General features: G+C 38.0%; 1 long non-coding RNA gene across 1 annotated transcript; it reads right to left on the bottom strand.

The window, feature by feature from the left end:
• Positions 1 to 17,313: 17,313 nt before the first annotated feature.
• On the bottom strand, positions 17,314 to 23,505 carry LOC309620212. Its single transcript, XR_014239459.1, has 3 exons — positions 23,459 to 23,505; positions 20,274 to 20,370; positions 17,314 to 17,457 (listed from the first exon to the last, which is right to left on the bottom strand). It is a non-coding gene; the product is annotated as an uncharacterized lncRNA (long non-coding RNA).
• Positions 23,506 to 27,032: the final 3,527 nt, after the last annotated feature.

Raw genomic sequence — 27,032 nt, 5'->3', positions numbered from 1 at the left:
CCATTAACCACTGCAACAAAAAGAATAAAATACCTAGGAACAAACCTACCTAGGGAGACAAAAGTTCTGTATGCTGAAAACTATGACCCTGAAGAACGAAATTGAAGATGATACCTACAGATGGAGAGAGATACCATGTTCTTGGATTGGAAGAATCAATGTTGTGAAAATGACTATACTCTCCAAAGCAATCTACATATTCAATGCAATGCCTCTCAAATTACCAATGGCATTTTTTTCACAACTAGAGCAAAAAAAATCTTAAAATTTGTATGGAGACACAAAAAACCTGGAAGAGCCGAAGCAGTTTGAGGGATAAAAACAGAGCTGGAGGAATCAGACTGCCCGACTTCAGACTGTACTACAAAGCTACAGTAATCAAGACACGATGGGACTGGCACAAAAACAGAAATATAGATCAATGCAACAGGATAGAAAGCCCAGAGATAAAGCCACGCACCTATGGCCAACTAATCTATGACAAAGGAGACTAGAATCCCCAGTGGAGAAAAGACAGTCTCTAAAATAAGTGGTGCTGGGAAAACTGCACAGACACATGTAAAAGAATGAAATTGGAACACTCCCAAACACCGTACACAGAAATAAACTCAAAATGGAACAGAGACCTAAACGTAAGACAGGATACTGTAAAACTCTTAGAGGAAAACATAGCAATAACACGCTTTGACATAAATCACAGCAAGATCTTTTTTAATCCACCTCCTAGAGTAATGGAAATAAAAACAAAAAGAAAGAAGTGGGACCTAATGAAACTTAAAAGCTTTGGCTACACACAGGAAACGACAAACAAGACCAAAGGACAACCCTCAGAATGGGAAAAATATTTACGTACGGATCAACGGACTAAGGATTAATCTCCAAAATATATAAACAGCACATGCAGCTCGGTACTGAACAAACGAACAACCCAATCGAAAAATGGGCAGAAGACCTAAATAGACAATTCTCCAAAGAAGACACACGGCTGGCCAACAAACACATCAAAACCTGCTCAACGTCACTAATTATTAGAGAGATGCACATCAAAACGACACTGAGGTATCACCTCACACCATTTAGAACGGGCATCATCAGAAAATCAACAAACAACAACTGCTGGACAGGGTGTGGAGCAAAGAGAATACTCTTCTTGCACTGTTGTTGGGAAAGTAAATTGATACAGCCACTATGGAGAACAGTAAAGAGGTTCCTTAAAAAACGAAAACCAGAATTGCCATACGACCCAGCGAACCCACTACAGGGCATATACCAAGAGAAAACCATAGTTCTAAAATCACATGCACCCCAATGTTCATTGTAGTAGTATTTACTATAGCCAGGTCATGGAAACAACCTAAATGCCCATCCACAGGCGAATGCATAAGGAAGATGAGGTACATATATATCATGGAATATTACTCAGCCATATAAAGGAACTAAGTTGGTTCAGTGGTACAGGCGTGGATGGATCTAGAGACTGTCATACAGAGTGAAATCAGTCAGAAAGAGAAAAACAGATTACGTATAGAAACGCATATATATGCAACCTAGAAAGATGGTACAGATGAACCGGTTTGCAGGATTGAATTGATACACAGATGTGGAGAATCCACGTACGGCCACCAAAGGGGGAAAGTGGGGGTGTGGTAGTCAATGTGTGATGAATTGGGAAATTGGGATTGACATATATACACTAATATGTATAAAATGGATAACTAATAAGAACCTGCTGTATAAAAAAATAAAATAATATTCAGAAATTCAAAAAACAGTAAGATAAAAGGAAGAAGATGTGTTCACTTGAACCGATCATTTCCTAAATAGACAACAAACTCTGAAGGTAGTTGGGGCTGTCAGTAAAAAGGTAGAGAAAAACGAAAGAAAGAACTGAAACAGCAACAAAGAAAACAATAGCAAGGATCAATAAAAGTAAAAGCTGGTTCTTTGAGAAGGTAAACAATATTGATATACCTTTAGCCATACTCACCGAGAAAAAGAGGGCGAGGACTGCAATCAATTAAATTAGATATGAAAAAGAAGTTACCACGGAAAACACAGAAATATAAAACTTTGTAAGAGACTACTACAAGCAACTCTATGCTGATAAAATGGACAATCTGGAAGAAACGCACAAATTCTTAGAAAGGTACCACCTTCCAAGACTGAACCAGGAAAAAATAGAAACTATGAACAGACCCAGTACGAGTAATGAACTTGTAACTCTGATTAAAACTTGTCCAACAAACAAAAGTTCAGGACAGATGGTTTCACAGGATAATTCTATCCAACATGGAGAAAAGACCTAACACCCATCCTTCTCAAACTCTTCGAAAAAATGGTCGAGGCGGGAACACTCCCAAACTCTTTCTATGAGGCCACCATCACCCTGATACCAAAACCAGACAAAGATAGTACAAAGAACAAAAGTTACACACCGATATCACTGATGAACATAGATGCAAAGCTGCTCAACAAAATAGTAGCAAACAGAATCCAATACCACATTAAAAGTATCATACCACATGATCAAGTGGGATTGATCCCAGGGATGCAAGGATTCTTCAATATACGCAAATCAATGTGATACACCCTCTTAACAAAGTGAAGAGGAAAAAACCTATGATCACGTCAATAGATGCAGAAAAGCCTGTAACAAATTTCAACACACATTTCTGATAAAAACCCTCCAGAAAGTGGGCAGAGAGGGAACCTCACTCAACTTAATCAAGGCCATATACGACAAACCCACAGCAAACATTCTCAATGGTGAAAAAATGAAAGCATGTCCTCTAATACCAGGAACAAGACAAGGATGACCACTCTCACCACTATTATTCCACATAGTTTTGGAAGTTCTAGCCACAGCAGTCAGAGCAGCAAAAGAAAGAAACGGAACACAAGTTGGAAAAGAAGAAGTAACACTGTCACACTTTGCAGACGACATGACATTATACTTAGAGAATCCTAAAGATGCCACCAGAAAACTACTAGAAGTAATCCATGGATTTGGTAACGTTGCACAATACAAAATGAATGCACAGAAATCCCTTGCATTCCTATACATTAATGAAGAAAAATCTGAAAGAGAAATAAAGGAAACACTCCCATTAACCACTGCAACAAAAAGAATAAAATACCTAGAAACAAACCTACCTAGGGAGACAAAAGTTCTGTATGCTGAAAACTATGACACTGAAGAACGAAATTGAAGATGATACCTACAGATGGAGAGAGATACCATGTTCTTGGATTGGAAGAATCAATGTTGTGAAAATGACTATACTCTCCAAAGCAATCTACATATTCAATGCAATGCCTCTCAAATTACCAATGGCATTTTTTTCACAACTAGAGCAAAAAAAATCTTAAAATTTGTATGGAGACACAAAAAACCTGGAAGAGCCGAAGCAGTTTGAGGGATAAAAACAGAGCTGGAGGAATCAGACTGCCCGACTTCAGACTGTACTACAAAGCTACAGTAATCAAGACACGATGGGACTGGCACAAAAACAGAAATATAGATCAATGCAACAGGATAGAAAGCCCAGAGATAAAGCCACGCACCTACGGCCAACTAATCTATGACAAAGGAGACTAGAATCCCCAATGGAGAAAAGACAGTCTCTACAATAAGTGGTGCTGGGAAAACTGCACAGACACATGTAAAAGAATGAAATTGGAACACTCCCAAACACCGTACACAGAAATAAACTCAAAATGGAACAGAGACCTAAACGTAAGACAGGATACCATAAAACTCTTAGAGGAAAACATAGCAATAACACGCTTTGACATAAATCACAGCAAGATCTTTTTTAATCCACCTCCTAGAGTAATGGAAATAAAAACAAAAAGAAAGAAGTGGGACCTAATGAAACTTAAAAGCTTTGGCTACACACAGGAAACGACAAACAAGACCAAAGGACAACCCTCAGAATGGGAAAAATATTTACGTACGGATCAACAGACTAAGGATTAATCTCCAAAATATATAAAGAGCTCATGCAGCTCGGTATTGAACAAACGAACAACCCAATCGAAAAATGGGCAGAAGACCTAAATAGACAATTCTCCAAAGAAGACACACGGCTGGCCAACAAACACATCAAAACCTGCTCAACGTCACTATTTCTTAGAGAGATGCACATCAAAACGACACTGAGGTATCACCTCACACCATTTAGAACGGGCATCATCAGAAAATCAACAAACAACAACTGCTGGACAGGGTGTGGAGCAAAGAGAATACTCTTCTTGCACTGTTGTTGGGAAAGTAAATTGATACAGCCACTATGGAGAACAGTAGAGAGGTTCCTTAAAAAACGAAAACCAGAATTGCCATACGACCCAGCGAACCCACTACAGGGCATACACCAAGAGAAAACCATAGTTCTAAAATCACATGCACCCCAATGTTCATTGTAGTAGGATTTACTATAGCCAGGTCATGGAAACAACCTAAATGCCCATTCACAGGCGAATGCATAAGGAAGATGAGGTAAATATATATCATGGAATATTACTCAGCCATAAAAAGGAACTAAGTTGGTTCATTGGTACAGGTGTGGATGGATCTAGAGACTGTCATACAGAGTGAAATCAGTCAGAAAGAGAAAAACAGATACCGTATATAAACGCATATATATGCAACCTAGAAAGATGGTACAGATGAACTGGTTTGCAGGATTGAATTGATACACAGATGTGGAGAACCCACGTAGGGCCACCAAAGGGGGAAAGTGGGAGTGTGGTAGTCGTTGTGTGATGAATTCGGAAATTGGGATTGACATATATACACTAATATGTATAAAATGGATAACTAATAAGAACCTGCTGTATAAAAAAATAAAATAATATTCAGAAATTCAAAAAACAGTAAGATAAAAGGAAGAAGATGTGTTCACTTGAACCGGTCATTTCCTAAATAGACAACAAACTCCGAAGGTAGTTGGGGCTGTCAATAAAAAGGCAGAAAAAAAAGAAAGAAAGAACTGAAACAGCAACAAAGAAAACAATAGCAAGGATCAATAAAAGTAAAAGCTGGTTCTTTGAGAAGGTAAACAATATTGATATACCTTTAGCCAGACTCACCGAGAAAAAGAGGGCGAGGACTGCAATCAATTAAATTAGAAATGAAAAAGAAGTTACCACGGAAAACACAGAAATATAAAACTTCGTAAGAGACTACTACAAGCAACTCTAGGCTGATAAAATGGACAATCTGGAAGAAATGCCCAAATTCTAACACAGGTACAACCTTCCAAGACTGAACCAGGAAAAAATAGAAACTATGAACAGACTCAGTACGAGTAATGAACTTGTAACTCTGATTAAAACTTGTCCAACAAACAAAAGTTCAGGACAGATGGTTTCACAGGATAATTCTATCCAACATGGAGAAAAGACCTAACACCCATCCTTCTCAAACTCTTCCAAAAAATGGTCGAGGCGGGAACACTCCCAAACTCTTTCTATGAGGCCACCATCACCCTGATACCAAAACCAGACAAAGATAGTACAAAGAACTAAAGTTACACACCGATATCACTGATGAACATAGATGCAAAGCTGCTCAACAAAATAGTAGCAAACAGAATCCAATACCACATTAAAATTGTCATACCTCATGATCAAGTGTGATTTATCCAAGGGATGCAAGGATTCTTCCATATACGCAATTCAATGTGATACATCCTATGAACAAAGCGAAGAGGAAAATCCATATGATCATGTCAATCGATGCAGAAAAGCTTGTGACAAATTTCAACACACATTTCTGATAAAAACCCTTCAGAAAGTGGGCAGAGAGGGAACCTCACTCAAGTTAATCAAGGCCATATACGACAAATACACAGCAAACATTCTCAATGGTGAAAAATTGAAAGCATGTCCTCTAATATCAGGAACAAGACAAGGATGACCACTCTCACCACTATTATTCAACATAGTTTTGGAAGTTTTAGCCACAGCAGTCAGAGCAGCAAAAGAAATAAAAGGAACACAAGTTGGAAAAGAAGAAGTAACACGGTCACTCTTTGCAGATGGCATGACACTATACTTAGAGAATCCTAAAGATGCCACCAGAAAACTAGTAGAGCTAATCCATGGATTTGGTAACGTTGCACGATACAAAATGAATACACAGAAATCCCTTGCATTCCTATACATTAATGAAGAAAATTCTGAAAGAGAAATGAAGGAAACACTCCCATTAACCATTACAACAGAAAGAAGAAAATACCTAGGAATAAACCTACGTAGGGAGACAAAAGATCTGTATGCTGAAAACTGTGACACTGAAGAAGGAAATTGAAGATGATACAAACAGATGGAGAGAGATACCATGTTCTTGGATTGGAAGAATCAATGTTGTGAAAATGACTATACTACAAAAGCAATCTACGTATTCAATGCAATCCTTCTCAAATTACCAATGGCATTCTTTCCAGAACTAGAACAAAAAAAATCTTAAAATGTGTATGGAGACACAAAACACCCGAAGAGACGAAGCACTCTGAGGGAAAAAAACAGAGATGGAGGAATCAGACTGCCCGACTTCAGACTGTACTACAAAGGTACAGTAATCAAGACACGATGGGACGGGCACAAAAACACAAATATAGATCAATGCAACAGGATAGAAATCCCAGAGATAAAGCCACGCACCCATGGTCAACTAATCTATGACAAAGGAGGCAAGAATCCCCAATGGAGAAAAGACAGTCTCTACGATACGTGGTGCTGGGAAAACTGGACAGACACATGTAAAACAATGAAATTAGACCACTCCTAAACACTGTACACAGAAATCAACTCAAAATGGAACAGAGACCTAAACGTAAGACAGGACACTATAAAACTCTTTGAGGAAAACATAGGAATAACACGCTGTGACGTAAATCACAGCAAGATCCTTTTTAATCCACCTCCTAATGGAAATAAAAACAAAAATAAACAGGTGGGACCTAATGAAATTTAAACGCTTTTGCTACACACAGGAAACTACAAACAAATCGAAAGGACAACCCTCAGAATGGGAAAAATATTTGTGTACAGATCAACGGACTACGGATTAATCTCCAAAATATATAAACAGCTCATGCAGCTCGGTATTAAAAAAACGAACAACGCAATCGAAAATTGGGCAGAAGACCTAAATAGACAGTTCTCCAAAGAAGACATACATCTGGCCAACAAGCACATAAAAACTTGCTCAACATCACTAATTATTAGAGAGATGCACATCAAAACTACACTGAGAAATCACCTCATTCCATTTAGAACGAGCATTATCAGAAAATCAACAAACAACCACCGCTGGACAGGGTGTTGAGTAAAGAAAACACTCTTGCACCGTTGTTGGTAGTGTAAATTGATAGAGCCACTATGGAGAACAGTAAAAAGGTTCTTGAAAAAACTAAGAACAGAATTGCCATATGACCCAGCGAACCCACTACAGGGCACGTACCAAGAGAAAACCATACTTCGAAAAGACACATGCACCCCAATGTTCATTGCAGCAGTATTTACAATAGCCAGGTCATGGAAACAACCTAAATGCCCATTCAGAGATGAATAGATAAAGAAGACATGCTACATATATACCATGGAATATTATTCAGCCATAAAAAGCAACTAAGTTGGTTCATTCGTACAGCCGTAGATGGATCTAGAGACTGTCATAGAGAGTGAAGTCAGTCAGAAAGAGAAAAACAGATATCATATATAAAGGCATATATATGCAAACTAGAAAAATGATACAGATGAACCGGTTTGCAGGATTGAATTGATACACAGATGTGCACAAACAACGTATGGCCACCAACGGGAGAAAGTGGGGGTGTGGTAGTCGTTGTGTGAAAAATTTGGAAATTGGGATTATCATATATACACTAATATGTATAAAATGGGTAACTAATAAGAACCTGCTGTATAAAAAAATAAAATAATATTCAAAAATTCAGAAAAGAATAAGATAAAAGGAAGAAGATGTGTTCATTTGAACCAATCATTTCCTATATAGACAACAAAATCTGAAGGTAGTTGGGGCTGTCAATAATAAGGTAGAAAAGAAAGAAAGAAAGAACTGAAATAGCAACAAAGAAAACAATAGCAAGGATCAATACAAGTAAAAGCTGGTTCTTTGAGAAGGTAAACAATATTGATATAACTTTAGCCAGACTCATCGAGCAAAAGAGGGAGAGGATTGCAATCAATAAAATTAGAAATGAAAAAGTTACAATGGACAACACAGAAATACAAACCATCTTAAGAGACCACTGCAAGCAACTCTATGCTGATAAAATGGACAATCTGGAGGAAATGCACAAATTCCTAGAAAGGTACAACCTTCCACGACTGAACCAGGAAAAAATAGAAACTATGAACAGACCCAGTACGAGTAATGAACTTGCAACTCTGATTAAAATTCGTCCAACAAAAAAAACTACCGGACACATGGCTTCACAGGATAATTCTATCCAACACGGAGAGTAGACCTAACACCCATCCTTCTCAAACTCTTCCAAAAAATGATCGAGGCGGGAACACTCCCAAACTCTTTCTATGAGGCCACCATCACCCTGATACCAAAACCAGACAGAGATAGTACAAAAAAATACAGTTACACACCGATATCACTGATGAACATAGATGCAAAGCTGCTCAACAAAATAGTAGCAAACAGAATCCAATACCACATTAAAAGTATCATACCACATGATCAAGTGGGATTTATCCCAGGGATGCAAGGTTTCTTCAATATAGGCAAATCAATGTGATACACCCTATTAACAAAGGGAAGAGGAAAAACCATATAATCATGTCAATAGATGCAGAAAAGCTTGTGACAAATTTCAACACACATTTCTGATAAAAACCCTCCAGAAAGTGGGCAGAGAGGGAACCTCACTCAACTTAATCAAGGCCATATACGACAAACCCACAGCAAACATTCTCAATGGTGAAAAAATGAAAGCATGTCCTCTAATACCAGGAACAAGACAAGGATGACCACTCTCACCACTATTATTCCACATAGTTTTGGAAGTTCTAGCCACAGCAGTCAGAGCAGCAAAAGAAAGAAACGGAACACAAGTTGGAAAAGAAGAAGTAACACTGTCACACTTTGCAGACGACATGACATTATACTTAGAGAATCCTAAAGATGCCACCAGAAAACTACTAGAAGTAATCCATGGATTTGGTAACGTTGCACGATACAAAATGAATGCACAGAAATCCCTTGCATTCCTATACATTAATGAAGAAAAATCTGAAAGAGAAATAAAGGAAACACTCCCATTAACCACTGCAACAAAAAGAATAAAATACCTAGGAACAAACCTACCTAGGGAGACAAAAGTTCTGTATGCTGAAAACTATGACACTGAAGAACGAAATTGAAGATGATACCTACAGATGGAGAGAGATACCATGTTCTTGGATTGGAAGAATCAATGTTGTGAAAATGACTATACTCTCCAAAGCAATCTACATATTCAATGCAATGCCTCTCAAATTACCAATGGCATTTTTTTCACAACTAGAGCAAAAAAAATCTTAAAATTTGTATGGAGACACAAAAAACCTGGAAGAGCCGAAGCAGTTTGAGGGATAAAAACAGAGCTGGAGGAATCAGACTGCCCGACTTCAGACTGTACTACAAAGCTACAGTAATCAAGACACGATGGGACTGGCACAAAAACAGAAATATAGATCAATGCAACAGGATAGAAAGCCCAGAGATAAAGCCACGCACCTATGGCCAACTAATCTATGACAAAGGAGACTAGAATCCCCAATGGAGAAAAGACAGTCTCTACAATAAGTGGTGCTGGGAAAACTGCACAGACACATGTAAAAGAATGAAATTGGAACACTCCCAAACACCGTACACAGAAATAAACTCAAAATGGAACAGAGACCTCAACGTAAGACAGGATACTATAAAACTCTTAGAGGAAAACATAGCAATAACACGCTTTGACATAAATCACAGCAAGATCTTTTTTAATCCACCTCCTAGAGTAATGGAAATAAAAACAAAAAGAAAGAAGTGGGACCTAATGAAACTTAAAAGCTTTGGCTACACACAGGAAACGACAAACAAGACCAAAGGACAACCCTCAGAATGGGAAAAATATTTACGTACGGATCAACGGACTAAGGATTAATCTCCAAAATATATAAAGAGCTCATGCAGCTCGGTATTGAACAAACGAACAACCCAATCGAAAAATGGGCAGAAGACCTAAATAGACAATTCTCCAAAGAAGACACACGGCTGGCCAACAAACACATCAAAACCTGCTCAACGTCACTAATTATTAGAGAGATGCACATCAAAACGACACTGAGGTATCACCTCACACCATTTAGAACGGGCATCATCAGAAAATCAACAAACAACAACTGCTGGACAGGGTGTGGAGCAAAGAGAATACTCTTCTTGCACTGTTGTTGGGAAAGTAAATTGATACAGCCACTATGGAGAACAGTAAAGAGGTTCCTTAAAAAACGAAAACCAGAATTGCCATACGACCCAGCGAACCCACTACAGGGCATATACCAAGAGAAAACCATAGTTCTAAAATCACATGCACCCCAATGTTCATTGTAGCAGTATTTACAATAGCCAGGTCATGAAAACAACCTAAATGCCCATCCACAGGCGAATGGATAAAGAAGATGAGGTACATATATACCATGGAATATTACTCAGCCATATAAAGGAACTAAGTTGGTTCAGTGGTACAGGCGTGGATGGATCTAGAGACGGTCATACAGAGTGAAATCAGTCAGAAAGAGAAAAACAGATACCGTATATAAACGCATATATATGCAACCTAGAAAAATGGTACAGATGAACCGGTTTGCAGGATTGAATTGATACACAGATGTGGAGAACCCACGTATGGCCACCAAAGGGGGAATGTGGGGGTGTGGTAGTCATTGTGTGATGAATTCGGAAATTGGGATTCCAGTATATACACTGATATGTATAAAATGGATAACTAATAAGAACCTGCTGTATAAAAATATAAAATAATATTCAAAAATTCAAAAAACAATAAGATAAAAGGAGGAAGATGTGTTCATTTGAACCGATCATTTCCTAAATAGACAACAAACTCTGAAGGTAGTTGGGGCTGTCAATAAAAAGGTAGAGAAAAAAGAAAGAAAGAACTGAAACAGCAACAAAGAAAACAATAGCAAGGATCAATAAAAGTAAAAGCTGGTTCTCTGAGAAGGTAAACAATATTGATATACCTTTAGCCAGACTCACCGAGAAAAAGAGGGAGAGGACTGCAATCAATAAAATTAGAAATGAAAAAGAAGTTACCACGGACAACAGAGAAATATAAAACTTCGTAAGAGACTACTACAAGCGACTCTATGCTGATAAAATGGACAATCTGGAAGAAATGCCCAAATTCTAACACAGGTACAACCTTCCAAGACTGAACCAGGAAAAAATAGAAACTATGACCAGACCCAGTACGAGGAATGAATTTGCAACTCTGATTGAAAATCGCCCAACAAACAAAAGTCCAGGACAGATGGTTTCACAGGATAATTCTATCCAACATGGAGAAAAGACTTAACACCCATCCTTCTCAAACGCTTCCAAAAAACGGGCAAGGAACACTCCCAAACTCTTTCTATGACGCCACCATCACCCTGATACCCAAACCAGACAAAGGTAGTACAAAGAACAAAAGTTACACACCGATATCACTGATGAACATAGATGCAAAGCTGCTCAACAAAATAGTAGCAAACAGAATCCAATACCACATTAAAAGTAACATACCTCATGATCAAGTGGGATTGATCCCAGGGATGCAAGGATTCTTCAATATACGCAATTCAATGTGATACACCCTATTAACAAGGTGAAGAGGAAAAACAATCTAATCATGTCAATAGATGCAGAAAAGCTTGTGACAAATTTCAACACACATTTCTGATAAAAACCCTCCAGAAAGTGGGCAGAGAGGGAACCTCACTCCACTTAATCAACGCCATATACGACAAACCCACAGCAAACATTCTCAATGGTGAAAAATTGAAAGCATGTCCTCTAATATCAGGAACAAGACAAGGATGACCACTCTCACCACTATTATTCAACATAGTTTTGGAAGTTTTAGCCACAGCAGTCAGAGCAGCAAAAGAAATAAAAGGAACACAAGTTGGAAAAGAAGAAGTAACACGGTCACTCTTTGCAGATGGCATGACACTATACTTAGAGAATCCTAAAGATGCCACCAGAAAACAACTAGCGCTAATCTATGGATTTGGTAACGATGCACGATAGAAAATGAATGCACAGAAATCCCTTGCATTCCTATACATTAATGAAGAAAATTCTGAAAGAGAAATGAAGGAAACACTCCCATTAACCATTACAACAGAAAGAATAAAATACCTAGGAATAAACCTACGTAGGGAGACAAAAGATCTGTATGCTGAAAACTGTGACACTGAAGAAGGAAATTGAAGATGATACCTACAGATGGAGAGAGATACCATGTTCTTGGATTGGAAGAATCAATGTTGTGAAAATGACTGTACTACAAAAGCAATCTACATATTCAATGCAATCCCTCTCAAATTACCAATGGCATTCTTTCCAGAACTAGAACAAAAAAATCTTAAAATTTGTATGGAGACACAAAACACCCGGAAGAGACGAAGCACTTTGAGGGAAAAAAACAGAGATGGAGGAATCAGACTGCCCGACTTCAGACTGTACTACAAAGGTACAGTAATCAAGACACGATGGGACGGGCACAAAAACACAAATATAGATCAATGCAACAGGATAGAAATCCCAGAGATAAAGCCACGCACCCATGGTCAACTAATCTATGACAAAGGAGGCAAGAATCCCCAGTGGAGAAAAGACAGTCTCTACGATACGTGGTGCTGGGAAAACTGGACAGACACATGTAAAACAATGAAATTAGACCACTCCTAAACACTGTACACAGAAATCAACTCAAAATGGAACAGAGACCTAAACGTAAGACAGGACACTATAAAACTCTTTGAGGAAAACATAGGAATAACACGCTGTGACGTAAATCACAGCAAGATCCTTTTTAATCCACCTCCGAATGGAAATAAAAACAAAAATAAACAGGTGGGACCTAATGAAATTTAAACGCTTTTGCTACACACAGGAAACTACAAACAAATCGAAAGGACAACCCTCAGAATGGGAAAAATATTTGTGTACAGATCAACGGACTACGGATTAATCTCCAAAATATATAAACAGCTCATGCAGCTCGGTATTAAAAAAACGAACAACGCAATCGAAAATTGGGCAGAAGACCTAAATAGACAATTCTCCAAAGAAGACATACATCTGGCCAACAAGCACATAAAAACTTGCTCAACATCACTAATTATTAGAGAGATGCACATCAAAACTACACTGAGAAATCACCTCATTCCATTTAGAACGAGCATTATCAGAAAATCAACAAACAACCACCGCTGGACAGGGTGTTGAGTAAAGAAAACACTCTTGCACCGTTGTTGGTAGTGTAAATTGATAGAGCCACTATGGAGAACAGTAAAAAGGTTCTTGAAAAAACTAAGAACAGAATTGCCATATGACCCAGCGAACCCACTACAGGGCACGTACCAAGAGAAAACCATACTTCGAAAAGACACATGCACCCCAATGTTCATTGCAGCAGTATTTACAATAGCCAGGTCATGGAAACAACCTAAATGCCCATTCAGAGATGAATAGATAAAGAAGACATGCTACATATATACCATGGAATATTATTCAGCCATAAAAAGCAACTAAGTTGGTTCATTCGTACAGCCGTAGATGGATCTAGAGACTGTCATAGAGAGTGAAGTCAGTCAGAAAGAGAAAAACAGATATCATATATAAAGGCATATATATGCAACCTAGAAAAATGATACAGATGAACCGGTTTGCAGGATTGAATTGATACACAGATGTGCACAAACAACGTATGGCCACCAACGGGGGAAAGTGGGGGTGTGGTAGTCGTTGTGTGAAAAATTTGGAAATTGGGATTATCATATATACACTAATATGTATAAAATGGATAACTAATAAGAACCTGCTGTATAAAAAAATAAAATAATATTCAAAAATTCAGAAAAGAATAAGATAAAAGGAAGAAGATGTGTTCATTTGAACCAATCATTTCCTATATAGACAACAAAATCTGAAGGTAGTTGGGGCTGTCAATAATAAGGTAGAAAAGAAAGAAAGAAAGAACTGAAATAGCAACAAAGAAAACAATAGCAAGGATCAATACAAGTAAAAGCTGGTTCTTTGAGAAGGTAAACAATATTGACATAACTTTAGCCAGACTCATCGAGCAAAAGAGGGAGAGGATTGCAATCAATAAAATTAGAAATGAAAAAGAAGTTACCACGGACAACAGAGAAATATAAAACTTCGTAAGAGACTACTACAAGCAACTCTAGGCTGATAAAATGGACAATCTGGAAGAAATGCACAAATTCTTAGAAAGGTACCACCTTCCAAGACTGAACCAGGAAAAAATAGAAACTATGAACAGACTCAGTACGAGTAATGAACTTGTAACTCTGATTAAAACTTGTCCAACAAACAAAAGTTCAGGACAGATGGTTTCACAGGATAATTCTATCCAACATGGAGAAAAGACCTAACACCCATCCTTCTCAAACTCTTCCAAAAAATGGTCGAGGCGGGAACACTCCCAAACTCTTTCTATGAGGCCACCATCACCCTGATACCAAAACCAGACAAAGATAGTACAAAGAACTAAAGTTACACACCGATATCACTGATGAACATAGATGCAAAGCTGCTCAACAAAATAGTAGCAAACAGAATCCAATACCACATTAAAAGTAACATACCTCATGATCAAGTGGGATTGATCCCAGGGATGCAAGGATTCTTCAATATACGCAATTCAATGTGATACACCCTATTAACAAGGTGAAGAGGAAAAACAATCTAATCATGTCAATAGATGCAGAAAAGCTTGTGACAAATTTCAACACACATTTCTGATAAAAACCCTCCAGAAAGTGGGCAGAGAGGGAACCTCACTCCACTTAATCAACGCCATATACGACAAACCCACAGCAAACATTCTCAATGGTGAAAAATTGAAAGCATGTCCTCTAATATCAGGAACAAGACAAGGATGACCACTCTCACCACTATTATTCAACATAGTTTTGGAAGTTTTAGCCACAGCAGTCAGAGCAGCAAAAGAAATAAAAGGAACACAAGTTGGAAAAGAAGAAGTAACACGGTCACTCTTTGCAGATGGCATGACACTATACTTAGAGAATCCTAAAGATGCCACCAGAAAACAACTAGCGCTAATCTATGGATTTGGTAACGATGCACGATAGAAAATGAATGCACAGAAATCCCTTGCATTCCTATACATTAATGAAGAAAATTCTGAAAGAGAAATGAAGGAAACACTCCCATTAACCATTACAACAGAAAGAATAAAATACCTAGGAATAAACCTACGTAGGGAGACAAAAGATCTGTATGCTGAAAACTGTGACACTGAAGAAGGAAATTGAAGATGATACCTACAGATGGAGAGAGATACCATGTTCTTGGATTGGAAGAATCAATGTTGTGAAAATGACTGTACTACAAAAGCAATCTACATATTCAATGCAATCCCTCTCAAATTACCAATGGCATTCTTTCCAGAACTAGAACAAAAAAATCTTAAAATTTGTATGGAGACACAAAACACCCGGAAGAGACGAAGCACTTTGAGGGAAAAAAACAGAGATGGAGGAATCAGACTGCCCGACTTCAGACTGTACTACAAAGGTACAGTAATCAAGACACGATGGGACGGGCACAAAAACACAAATATAGATCAATGCAACAGGATAGAAATCCCAGAGATAAAGCCACGCACCCATGGTCAACTAATCTATGACAAAGGAGGCAAGAATCCCCAGTGGAGAAAAGACAGTCTCTACGATACGTGGTGCTGGGAAAACTGGACAGACACATGTAAAACAATGAAATTAGACCACTCCTAAACACTGTACACAGAAATCAACTCAAAATGGAACAGAGACCTAAACGTAAGACAGGACACTATAAAACTCTTTGAGGAAAACATAGGAATAACACGCTGTGACGTAAATCACAGCAAGATCCTTTTTAATCCACCTCCGAATGGAAATAAAAACAAAAATAAACAGGTGGGACCTAATGAAATTTAAACGCTTTTGCTACACACAGGAAACTACAAACAAATCGAAAGGACAACCCTCAGAATGGGAAAAATATTTGTGTACAGATCAACGGACTACGGATTAATCTCCAAAATATATAAACAGCTCATGCAGCTCGGTATTAAAAAAACGAACAACGCAATCGAAAATTGGGCAGAAGACCTAAATAGACAATTCTCCAAAGAAGACATACATCTGGCCAACAAGCACATAAAAACTTGCTCAACATCACTAATTATTAGAGAGATGCACATCAAAACTACACTGAGAAATCACCTCATTCCATTTAGAACGAGCATTATCAGAAAATCAACAAACAACCACCGCTGGACAGGGTGTTGAGTAAAGAAAACACTCTTGCACCGTTGTTGGTAGTGTAAATTGATAGAGCCACTATGGAGAACAGTAAAAAGGTTCTTGAAAAAACTAAGAACAGAATTGCCATATGACCCAGCGAACCCACTACAGGGCACGTACCAAGAGAAAACCATACTTCGAAAAGACCCATGCACCCCAATGTTCATTGCAGCAGTATTTACAATAGCCAGGTCATGGAAACAACCTAAATGCCCATTCAGAGATGAATAGATAAAGAAGACATGCTACATATATACCATGGAATATTATTCAGCCATAAAAAGCAACTAAGTTGGTTCATTCGTACAGCCGTAGATGGATCTAGAGACTGTCATAGAGAGTGAAGTCAGTCAGAAAGAGAAAAACAGATATCATATATAAAGGCATATATATGCAACCTAGAAAAATGATACAGATGAACCGGTTTGCAGGATTGAATTGATACACAGATGTGCACAAACAACGTATGGCCACCAACGGGAGAAAGTGGGGGTGTGGTAGTCGTTGTGTGAAAAATTTGGAAATTGGGATTATCATATATACACTAATATGTATAAAATGGATAACTAATAAGAACCTGCTGTATAAAAAAATAAAATAATATTCAAAAATTCAGAAAAGAATAAGATAAAAGGAAGAAGATGTGTTCATTTGAACCAATCATTTCCTATATAGACAACAAAATCTGAAGGTAGTTGGGGCTGTCAATAATAAGGTAGAAAAGAAAGAAAGAAAGAACTGAAATAGCAACAAAGAAAACAATAGCAAGGATCAATACAAGTAAAAGCTGGTTCTTTGAGAAGGTAAACAATATTGATATAACTTTAGCCAGACTCATCGAGCAAAAGAGGGAGAGGATTGCAATCAATAAAATTAGAAATGAAAAAGTTACAATGGACAACACAGAAATACAAACCTTCTTAAGAGACCACTGCAAGCAACTCTATGCTGATAAAATGGACAATCTGGAGGAAATGCACAAATTCCTAGAAAGGTACAACCTTCCACGACTGAACCAGGAAAAAATAGAAACTATGAACAGACCCAGTACGAGTAATGAACTTGCAACTCTGATTAAAATTCGTCCAACAAAAAAAACTCCCGGACACATGGCTTCACAGGATAATTCTATCCAACACGGAGAGTAGACCTAACACCCATCCTTCTCAAACTCTTCCAAAAAATGATCGAGGCGGGAACACACCCAAACTCTTTCTATGAGGCCACCATCACCCTGATACCAAAACCAGACAGAGATAGTACAAAAAACTACAGTTACACACCGATATCACTGATGAACATAGATGCAAAGCTGCTCAACAAAATAGTAGCAAACAGAATCCAATACCACATTAAAAGTATCATACCTCATGATCAAGTGGGATTGATCCCAGGGATGCAAGGTTTCTTCAATATAGGCAAATCAATGTGATACACCCTATTAACAAAGGGAAGAGGAAAAACCATATAATCATGTCAATAGATGCAGAAAAGCTTGTGACAAATTTCAACACACATTTCTGATAAAAACCCTCCAGAAAGTGGGCAGAGAGGGAACCTCACTCCACTTAATCAAGGCCATATACGACAAACCCACAGCAAACATTCTCAATGGTGAAAAAATGAAAGCATGTCCTCTAATATCAGGAACAAGACAAGGATGACCACTCTCACCACTATTATTCCACATAGTTTTGGAAGTTCTAGCCACAGCAGTCAGAGCAGCAAAAGAAAGAAACGGAACACAAGTTGGAAAAGAAGAAGTAACACTGTCACACTTTGCAGACGACATGACATTATACTTAGAGAATCCTAAAGATGCCACCAGAAAACTACTAGAAGTAATCCATGGATTTGGTAACGTTGCACGATACAAAATGAATGCACAGAAATCCCTTGCATTCCTATACATTAATGAAGAAAAATCTGAAAGAGAAATAAAGGAAACACTCCCATTAACCACTGCAACAAAAAGAATAAAATACCTAGGAACAAACCTACCTAGGGAGACAAAAGTTCTGTATGCTGAAAACTATGACACTGAAGAACGAAATTGAAGATGATACCTACAGATGGAGAGAGATACCATGTTCTTGGATTGGAAGAATCAATGTTGTGAAAATGACTATACTCTCCAAAGCAATCTACATATTCAATGCAATGCCTCTCAAATTACCAATGGCATTTTTTTCACAACTAGAGCAAAAAAAATCTTAAAATTTGTATGGAGACACAAAAAACCTGGAAGAGCCGAAGCAGTTTGAGGGATAAAATCAGAGCTGGAGGAATCAGACTGCCCGACTTCAGACTGTACTACAAAGCTACAGTAATCAAGACACGATGGGACTGGCACAAAAACAGAAATATAGATCAATGCAACAAGATAGAAAGCCCAGAGATAAAGCCACGCACCTATGGCCAACTAATCTATGACAAAGGAGACTAGAATCCCCAATGGAGAAAAGACAGTCTCTACAATAAGTGGTGCTGGGAAAACTGCACAGACACATGTAAAAGAATGAAATTGGAACACTCCCAAACACCGTACACAGAAATAAACTCAAAATGGAACAGAGACCTCAACGTAAGACAGGATACTATAAAACTCTTAGAGGAAAACATAGCAATAACACGCTTTGACATAAATCACAGCAAGATCTTTTTTAATCCACCTCCTAGAGTAATGGAAATAAAAACAAAAAGAAAGAAGTGGGACCTAATGAAACTTAAAAGCTTTGGCTACACACAGGAAACGACAAACAAGACCAAAGGACAACCCTCAGAATGGGAAAAATATTTACGTACGGATCAACGGACTAAGGATTAATCTCCAAAATATATAAACAGCTCATGCAGCTCGGTATTGAACAAACGAACAACCCAATCGAAAAATGGGCAGAAGACCTAAATAGACAATTCTCCAAAGAAGACACACGGCTGGGCAACAAACACATCAAAACCTGCTCAACGTCACTAATTATTAGAGAGAGGCACATCAAAACGACACTGAGGTATCACCTCACACCATTTAGAACGGGCATCATCAGAAAATCAACAACCAACAACTGCTGGACAGGGTGTGGAGCAAAGAGAATACTCTTCTTGCACTGTTGTTGGGAAAGTAAATTGATACAGCCACTATGGAGAACAGTAAAGAGGTTCCTTAAAAAACGAAAACCAGAATTGCCATACGACCCAGCGAACCCACTACAGGGCATATACCAAGAGAAAACCATAGTTCTAAAATCACATGCACCCCAATATTCATTGTAGCAGTATTTACAATAGCCAGGTCATGAAAACAACCTAAATGCCCATCCACAGGCGAATGGATAAAGAAGATGAGGTACATATATACCATGGAATATTACTCAGCCATAAAAAGGAACTAAGTTGGTTCATTGGTACAGGCGTGGATGGATCTAGAGACTGTCATACAGAGTGAAATCAGTCAGAAAGAGAAAAACAGATACCGTATATAAACGCATATATATGCAACCTAGAAAGATGGTACAGATGAACCAGTTTGCAGGATTGAATTGATACACAGATGTGGAGAACAGCAACAAAGAAAACAATAGCAAGGATCAATAAAAGTAAAAGCTGGTTCTCAGAGAAGGTAAACAATATTGATATACCTTTAGCCAGACTCACCAAGAAAAAGAGGGAGAGGACTGCAATCAATAAAATTAGAAATGAAAAAGAAGTTACCACGGACAACAGAGAAATATAAAACTTCGTAAGAGACTACCACAAGCAACTCTAGGCTGATAAAATGGACAATCTGGAAGAAATGCACAAATTCTTAGGTACAACCTTCCAAGACTGAACCAGGAAAAAATAGAAACTATGAACAGACACAGTACGAGTAATGAACTTGCAACTCTGATTGAAAATCGTCCAACAAACAAAAGTCCAGGACAGAAGGTTTCACAGTATAATTCTATCCAACATGGAGAAAAGACCTAACACCCATCCTTCTCAAACGCTTCCAAAAAACGGGCAAGGAAGGAACACTCCCAAACTCTTTCTATGACGCCACCATCACCCTGAAACCAAAAGCAGACAAAGATAGTACAAAGAACAAAAGTTACACACCGATATCACTGATGAACATAGATGCAAAGCTGCTCAACAAAATAGTAGCAAACAGAATCCAATACCACATTAAAAGTATCATACCTCATGATCAAGTGGGATTGATCCCAGGGATGCAAGGATTCTTCAATATACGCAATTCAATGTGATACACCCTATTAACAAGGTGAAGAGGAAAAACAATCTAATCATGTCAATAGATGCAGAAAAGCTTGTGACAAATTTCAACACACATTTCTGATAAAAACCCTCCAGAAAGTGGGCAGAGAGGGAACCTCACTCCACTTAATCAACACCATATACGACAAACCCACAGCAAACATTCTCAGTGGTGAAAATTTGAAAGCATGTCCTCTAATATCAGGAACAAGACAAGGATGAACACTCTCACCACTATTATTCCACATAGTTTTGGAAGTTCTAGCCACAGCAGTCAGAGCAGCAAAAGAAAGAAACGGAACACAAGTTGGAAAAGAAGAAGTAACACTGTCACTCTTTGCAGATGGCATGACACTATACTTAGAGAATCTTAAAGATGCCATCAGAAAACAACTAGCGCTAATCTATGGATTTGGTAACGATGCACGATACAAAATGAATACACAGAAATCCCTTGCATTCCTATACATTAATGAAGAAAATTCTGAAAGAGAAATGAAGGAAACACTCCCATTAACCATTACAACAGAAAGAATAAAATACCTAGGAATAAACCTACGTAGGGAGACAAAAGATCTGTATGCTGAAAACTGTGACACTGAAGAAGGAAACTGAAGATGATACAAACAGATGGAGAGAGATACCATGTTCTTGGATTGGAAGAATCAATGTTGTGAAAATGACTATACTACAAAAGCAATCTACGTATTCAATGCAATCCCTCTCAAATTACCAATGGCATTCTTTCCAGAACTAGAACAAAAAAATCTTAAAATTTGTATGGAGACACAAAACACCCGGAAGAGACGAAGCACTTTGAGGGAAAAAAACAGAGATGGAGGAATCAGACTGCCCGACTTCAGACTGTACTACAAAGGTACAGTAATCAAGACACGATGGGACGGGCACAAAAACACAAATATAGATCAATGCAACAGGATAGAAATCCCAGAGATAAAGCCACGCACCCATGGTCAACTAATTTATGACAAAGGAGGCAAGAATCCCCAATGGAGAAAAGACAGTCTCTACGATACGTGGTGCTGGGAAAACTGGACAGACACATGTAAAACAATGAAATTAGACCACTCCTAAACACTGTACACAGAAATCAACTCAAAATGGAACAGAGACCTAAACGTAAGACAGGACACTATAAAACTCTTTGAGGAAAACATAGGAATAACACGCTGTGACGTAAATCACAGCAAGATCCTTTTTAATCCACCTCCGAATGGAAATAAAAACAAAAATAAACAGGTGGGACCTAATGAAATTTAAACGCTTTTGCTACACACAGGAAACTACAAACAAATCGAAAGGACAACCCTCAGAATGGGAAAAATATTTGTGTACAGATCAACGGACTACGGATTAATCTCCAAAATATATAAACAGCTCATGCAGCTCGGTATTAAAAAAACGAACAACGCAATCGAAAATTGGGCAGAAGACCTAAATAGACAATTCTCCAAAGAAGACATACATCTGGCCAACAAGCACATAAAAACTTGCTCAACATCACTAATTATTAGAGAGATGCACATCAAAACTACACTGAGAAATCACCTCATTCCATTTAGAACGAGCATTATCAGAAAATCAACAAACAACCACCGCTGGACAGGGTGTTGAGTAAAGAAAACACTCTTGCACCGTTGTTGGTAGTGTAAATTGATAGAGCCACTATGGAGAACAGTAAAAAGGTTCTTGAAAAAACTAAGAACAGAATTGCCATATGACCCAGCGAACCCACTACAGGGCACGTACCAAGAGAAAACCATACTTCGAAAAGACCCATGCACCCCAATGTTCATTGCAGCAGTATTTACAATAGCCAGGTCATGGAAACAACCTAAATGCCTATTCAGAGATGAATAGATAAAGAAGACATGCTACATATATACCATGGAATATTATTCAGCCATAAAAAGCAACTAAGTTGGTTCATTCGTACAGCCGTAGATGGATCCAGAGACTGTCATAGAGAGTGAAGTCAGTCAGAAAGAGAAAAACAGATATCATATATAAAGGCATATATATGCAAACTAGAAAAATGATACAGATGAACCGGTTTGCAGGATTGAATTGATACACAGATGTGCACAAACAACGTATGGCCACCAACGGGGGAAAGTGGGGTTGTGGTAGTCGTTGTGTGAAAAATTTGGAAATTGGGATTATCATATATACACTAATATGTATAAAATGGATAACTAAGAAGAACCTGCTGTATAAAAAAATAAAATAATATTCAAAAATTCAGAAAAGAATAAGATAAAAGGAAGAAGATGTGTTCATTTGAACCAATCATTTCCTATATAGACAACAAAATCTGAAGGTAGTTGGGGCTGTCAATAATAAGGTAGAAAAGAAAGAAAGAAAGAACTGAAATAGCAACAAAGAAAACAATAGCAAGGATCAATTCAAGTAAAAGCTGGTTCTTTGAGAAGGTAAACAATATTGACATAACTTTAGCCAGACTCATCGAGCAAAAGAGGGAGAGGATTGCAATCAATAAAATTAGAAATGAAAAAGTTACAATGGACAACACAGAAATACAAACCTTCTTAAGAGACCACTGCAAGCAACTCTATGCTGATAAAATGGACAAACTGGAGGAAATGCACAAATTCCTAGAAAGGTACAACCTTCCACGACTGAACCAGGAAAAAATAGAAACTATGAACAGACCCAGTACGAGTAATGAACTTGCAACTCTGATTAAAATTCGTCCAACAAAAAAACTCCCGGACACATGGCTTCACAGGATAATTCTATCCAACACGGAGAGTAGACCTAACACCCATCCTTCTCAAACTCTTCCAAAAGATGATCGAGGCGGGAACACACCCAAACACTTTCTATGAGGCCACCATCACCCTGATACCAAAACCAGACAGAGATAGTACAAAAAAATACAGTTACACACCGATATCACTGATGAACATAGATGCAAAGCTGCTCAACAAAATAGTAGCAAACACAATCCAATACCACATTAAAAGTATCATACCTCATGATCAAGTGGGATTGATCCCAGGGATGCAAGGTTTCTTCAATATAGGCAAATCAATGTGATACACCCTATTAACAAAGGGAAGAGGAAAAACCATATAATCATGTCAATAGATGCAGAAAAGCTTGTGACAAATTTCAACACACATTTCTGATAAAAACCCTCCAGAAAGTGGGCAGAGAGGGAACCTCACTCCACTTAATCAACGCCATATACGACAAACCCACAGCAAACATTCTCAATGGTGAAAAGTTGAAAGCATGTCCTCTAATATCAGGAACAAGACAAGGATGACCACTCTCACCACTATTATTCCACATAGTTTTGGAAGTTCTAGCCACAGCAGTCAGAGCAGCAAAAGAAAGAAACGGAACACAAGTTGGAAAAGAAGAAGTAACACTGTCACACTTTGCAGACGACATGACATTATACTTAGAGAATCCTAAAGATGCCACCAGAAAACTACTAGAAGTAATCCATGGATTTGGTAACGTTGCACGATACAAAATGAATGCACAGAAATCCCTTGCATTCCTATACATTAATGAAGAAAAATCTGAAAGAGAAATGAAGGAAACACTCCCATTAACCACTGCAACAAAAAGAATAAAATACCTAGGAACAAACCTACCTAGGGAGACAAAAGTTCTGTATGCTGAAAACTATGACACTGAAGAACGAAATTGAAGATGATACCTACAGATGGAGAGAGATACCATGTTCTTGGATTGGAAGAATCAATGTTGTGAAAATGACTATACTACAAAAGCAATCTACATATTCAATGCAATCCCTCTCAAATTACCAATGGCATTCTTTCCAGAACTAGAACAAAAAAAATCTTAAAATTTTTATGGAGACACAAAAAACCCGAAAGAGCCGAAGCAGTTTGAGGGAAAAAAACAGAGCCGGAGGAATCAGACTGCCCGACTTCAGACAGTACTACAAAGCTACAGGAATCAAGACAGGATGGGACTGGCACAAAATCAGAAATATAGATCAATCCAACAGGATAGAAGGCCCATAGATAAAGCCACGAACCTATGGTCAACTAATCTAAGACAAAGGAGGCAAGAATCCACAATGGAGAAAAGAACGTCGCTACAATAAGTGGTGCTGGCAAAACTGGACAGACACATGTAAAAGAATGAAATTAGAACACTCCCTAACACCATACACAGAAATAAACTCAAAATGGAACAGAGACCTAAATGTAAGACAGGATACTATAAAATTCTTAGAGGAAAACATAGCAATAACACAGTTTGACATAAATCACGGCAAGATCCTTTTAATCCACCTCCTAAAGTAATGGAAATAAAAACAAAATAAACAAGTGGGACCTAATGAAACTTAAAAGCTTTTGCTACACACAGGAAACGACAAACAAGACAAAAGGACAACCCTCAGAATGGGAAAAATATTTGCGTACGAATCAACGGACTAAGGATTAATCTCCATAATATATAAAGAGCTCATGCAGCTCGGTATTAAACAAACGAACAACCCAATCGAAAAAAGGGCAGAATACCTAAATAGACAATTCTCGAAAGAAGACATACAGCTGGCCAACAAGCACATCAAAACCTGCTCAACGTCACTAATTATGAGAGAGGTGCACATCAAAATGACACTGAGGTATCACCTCACACCATTTAGAGCGGGCATCATCAGAAAATCAACAAACAACAACTGCTGGACAGGGGGTGGAGCAAGGAGAATACTCTTGCACTGTTGTTGGGAAAGTAAATTGATACAGCCACTATAGAGAACAGTAAAGAGCTTCCTTAAAAAACGAAAAACAGGATTGCCATATGACCCAGCGAAGCCACTACAGGGCATATACCAAGAGAAAACCATAGTTCTAAAATTCACATGCACCCCAATGTTCATTGTAGCAGTATTTACAATAGCCAGGTCATGAAAACAACCTAAATGCCCATCCACAGGCGAATGGATAAAGAAGATGAGGTACATATATACCATGGAATATTACTCAGCCATAAAAAGGAACTAAGTTGGTTCATTGGTACAGGCGTGGATGGATCTAGAGACTGTCATACAGAGTGAAATCAGTCAGAAAGAGAAAAACAGATACCGTATATAAACGCATGTATATGCAACCTAGAAAATGGTACAGATGAACCGGTTTGCAGGATTGAATTGATACACAGATGTGGAGAACCCACGTATGGCCACCAAAGGGGGAGTGTGGGGGTGTGGTAGTCATTGTGTGATGAATTCGGAAATTGGGATTCCAATATATACACTGATATGTATAAAATGGATAACTAATAAGAACCTGCTATATAAAAATATAAAATAATATTCAAAAATTCAAAAAACAATAAGATAAAAGGACGAAGATGTGTTCATTTGAACTGATCATTTCCTAAATAGACAACAAACTCTGAAGGTAGTTGGGGCTGTCAATAAAAAGGTAGAGAAAAAAGAAAGAGAGAACTGAAACAGCAACAAAGAAAACAATAGCAAGGATCAATAAAAGTAAAAGCTGGTTCTCTGAGAAGGTAAACAATATTGATATACCTTTAGCCAGACTCACCGAGAAAAAGAGGGAGAGGACTGCAATCAATTAAATTAGAAATGAAAAAGAAGTTACCACGGACAACAGAGAAATATAAAACTTCGTAAGAGACTACTACAAGCGACTCTATGCTGCTAAAATGGACAATCTGGAAGAAATGCCCAAATTCTAACACAGGTACAACCTTCCAAGACTGAACCAGGAAAAAATAGAAACTATGAACAGACCCAGTACGAGTAATGAACTTGCAACTCTGATTGAAAATCGTCCAACTAACAAAAGTCCAGGACAGATGGTTTCACAGGATAATTCTATCCAACATGGAGAAAAGACTTAACACCCATCCTTCTCAAACTCTTCCAAAAAATGGGCAAGGAAGGAACACTCCCAAACTCTTTCTATGAATCCACCATCACCCTGATACCCAAACCAGACAAAGGTAGTACAAAAAACTAAAGTTACACACCGATATCACTGATGAACATAGATGCAAAGCTGCTCAACAAAATAGTAGCAAACAGAATGCAATACCACATTAAAAGTGTCATACCTCATGATCAAGTGTGATTTATCCCA

The sequence above is a fragment of the Balaenoptera borealis genome (genome assembly GCF_965194805.1).
Source record: "Balaenoptera borealis genome assembly, chromosome: X".
Lineage (NCBI taxonomy): Eukaryota > Metazoa > Chordata > Mammalia > Artiodactyla > Balaenopteridae > Balaenoptera > Balaenoptera borealis.
This window is presented reverse-complemented; position numbering and strand designations above follow the sequence as displayed.